A 3,337-nucleotide genomic window follows, 5' to 3' on the forward strand; every position below is an offset into this window, starting at 1 on the left:
ATTTGCTTGATACCTAGCACATAGACATACCGCAAACATTATATCGGGTCTACTAGCAGTTAAATAGAGTAGGCTACCTATCATAGCTCGGTATTGAGTGATGTCCACCGATGTGCCATTTGGATCCGAGTCAAGATTTGCATTCGTAGCCATTGGAGTTTTGCTTGTATTGCTTTCGGTCATCCCAAATTTCTTGATCAATTCCTTCGCATACTTGGTTTGGCTCACAAATGTGCCATCCATGAGTTGCTTGATTTGAAGCCCCAAGAAGAAGTTCAATTCACCCATCATGCTCATCTCAAATTCACTACTCATAAGAGAAGAAAATTCCTCGGCAAGTGCCGCATTAGGTGAACCAAAAATTATGTCATCTACATAGATTTGCACCACCAAAAGTGATCCATCTCTTTTCTTAGTGAAAAGAGTTGTATCATTATTGCCTCTAATGAATTCATTGTCAATTAGAAAGGAACTTAATCTACCATAGCATGCCCTAGGGGCTTGTTTGAGTCCATAGAGAGCTTTGGTGAGTCTATATACATGATTAGGAAATGTTGGATCAACAAAGCCTTGAGGTTGATTAACATACACCTCCTCATCTATGAATCCATTCAAAAATGCACTTTTAACATCCATTTGAAATAGTTTGAAATTTTTGTTTGAGGCATATGCTAAAAGCATTCTAATGGATTCAAGACGAGCTACAGGTGCAAAGGTTTCTTCAAAGTCAATACCCTCTTGTTGTTTGTACCCTTGAGCTACCAACCTAGCTTTGTTGCGAATTACATTTCCATCTTCATCCTTTTTATTTCTAAAGACCCATTTGGTTCCAATAATCATTCTATCATTTGGCTTAGGTACAAGTTCCCAAACTTTGTTCCTTTCAAATTGAGCAAGTTCATCTTGCATGGCACAAATCCAATTTGGGTCTATATTTGCATCTTTAAAATTTTTAGGTTCTATATGAGATACAAATGCACAATGACCAATCATTTGATTTAATTCGGATCTTGTTTTAACTCTTTCCCTAGGATCACCAATTACATTAGAAAGAGGATGAGAAGATACTTCCCTTAGGTCTTGAGGAATTTGATACTCAATTCGTGAAGATTGCATCTCTTCGGTTTGCATTCCTTCAACTATTGGATCCATCTCGACAATGTTGGTTGCATCCATTTCGGGTTGAGTTTGCTCGGGTTGATCCTCAATTGTATCGGTTCTTGTCTCAATTTCATCTTGATCAAGAATTGGCACTTCAATACCTACAATCTCAATACCTTTCTCGACCTTTTGATTAGCATTTTCATCAAATTTAACATGCACGGATTCAATTACAATTCTTTGAGATGGAATGTAAATTCTATAGGCTTTACTTGAATTTGAATATCCTACAAACATTCCCTCAATAGATTTAGAATCAAATTTAGTTACTTTAGGAGATTCATCAAGAACAAAGCATTTTGAACCAAATACTCTAAAATGAGATATCTTAGGCTTGTACCCTTTCCATAGCTCATAAGGTGTTTTATTCAATATGGTCCTTATGCTTACGCAATTTACCACGTAGCATGCCGTATTTACCGCTTCGGCCCACAAGTGTTTGGGTAAGGAGTATTCATTTAGCATGGTTCGGGCAAGCTCAACTAAGGTTCGGTTCTTCCTCTCAACTACCCCATTTTGTTGAGGTGTGCGAGGAGCCGAATACTCATGTTTGTATCCCCTTTTAGAGCAAAGTTGATCAAATTTTGCATTTTCAAATTCCCCCCCATGGTCGCTTCTAATCCTAATGATTTTTGACCCCTTTTCATTTTCAACACGTTTGCAAAATTCAATGAAGTTGCTAATTGCATCATCCTTGTGTTGTAGGAATAAAACCCAAGTAAAGCGACTATAGTCATCTACAATTACATATGCATATTTCTTTTTGGCCAAACTTGGTACACTAATTGGTCCGAATAAATCCATATGTAACAATTGCAAAGGTTGATCGGTTGAAACCATGTCTTTGGATTTAAAACTACTCTTGGTTTGTTTACCTTGAACACATGCATCACATAATCCTTAAAGTTCTAATTTGTGTGTTGGTAAACCACGCACAAGGTCTAGTTTAATCAATTTCTTAATGGTATCTATTGAAACATGACCTAACCTACGATGCCATAACCATGATCCACTAGATACGGCACTTAGACAAGTTTCACCGGAATCAAAATGAGTAAAATACAAGTAATACACATTTTTCTTTCGTTTACCCGAATAGATTAGAGCATCATCCGAAGATCTAACTAAGTGACAAGCATTAGCATCAAATTTGGCATAGTATCCCGAATCACATAACTTACTTACACTAAGTAAGTTATAGTCTAATCCATCAACTAGATATACATTGGATATGGTCAAGTGTTGGTTACCAATTGAGCCTATACCAATAATAGAGCTCTTCCTTTGATTGTTTCCAAAGGTAACCATACCTCCATCATATGGTTCTAAGAATTTAAAGTTTGATTTGTCACCGGTCATATGGTGTGAGCATCCACTATCAATGATCCAAGCACTTTCCTTTTGAGATGAAATCAAACACACCTACAAAGTATATATTAGTTATTATTGAGTTAGTAACTAACATATACCTTGCTTTTAATCTCCCCCTTTGTATTTGGCAATTTTAAAACTTTTAGGGGAGATTAAGTGTGAACCTAAGATAGAATAGATTTAGGAACCCAAACAACATTATGTTTGTTGTTTACATTCCTAAATCCACATTCTAAGGAAGTGTGGCCAAATTTACAACAATAGTTGCATATTGTAGTCGATTGCTTAAGTGTAGTAGAACCTTGTTTGAGAATGGATTGGTACTTCACTTCACATACACTACTCTTATTACTATCATGTGACCTATTTGCAACTTTGAATGCAACACTTTTGATTTTGTTAGAATTAAATCTATTGTGATGTTGGGGAACATCTCTAGCTACACCATTTCTTTGAGTTTGGTTTTGTAAAGCATTTTTATTTTTAAGTTCATAAAACCATCCATCGGGTCCTTTGAAATAAGTTTTGTTTGACCCCTTTGGATTAAACATGTTCTTATCACTATTTTGAAAAGTATTTTTGTTCTTGAAATTTCTTTTATTATACTTATATCTAAATGCATAATTAGGTGACTTTTTATCTTGATTAGCATTTGAGGCATGAGAGGACTTCAATTTGGATGACTCCTTGTTCAAGGGAGTCAAACCATTTTTGGTAAAGAATTGATAATTTGAATATTGTTCACAATTAAACTTTAGCTTTTCATTTGGAATACTTGAAGTTTGAGAATGTTCCCCTTTTTCTT

This window comes from Carex rostrata, chromosome 14 (assembly GCF_964058835.1).
Source record: "Carex rostrata chromosome 14, lpCarRost1.2, whole genome shotgun sequence".
NCBI classification, from domain to species: domain Eukaryota; kingdom Viridiplantae; phylum Streptophyta; class Magnoliopsida; order Poales; family Cyperaceae; genus Carex; species Carex rostrata.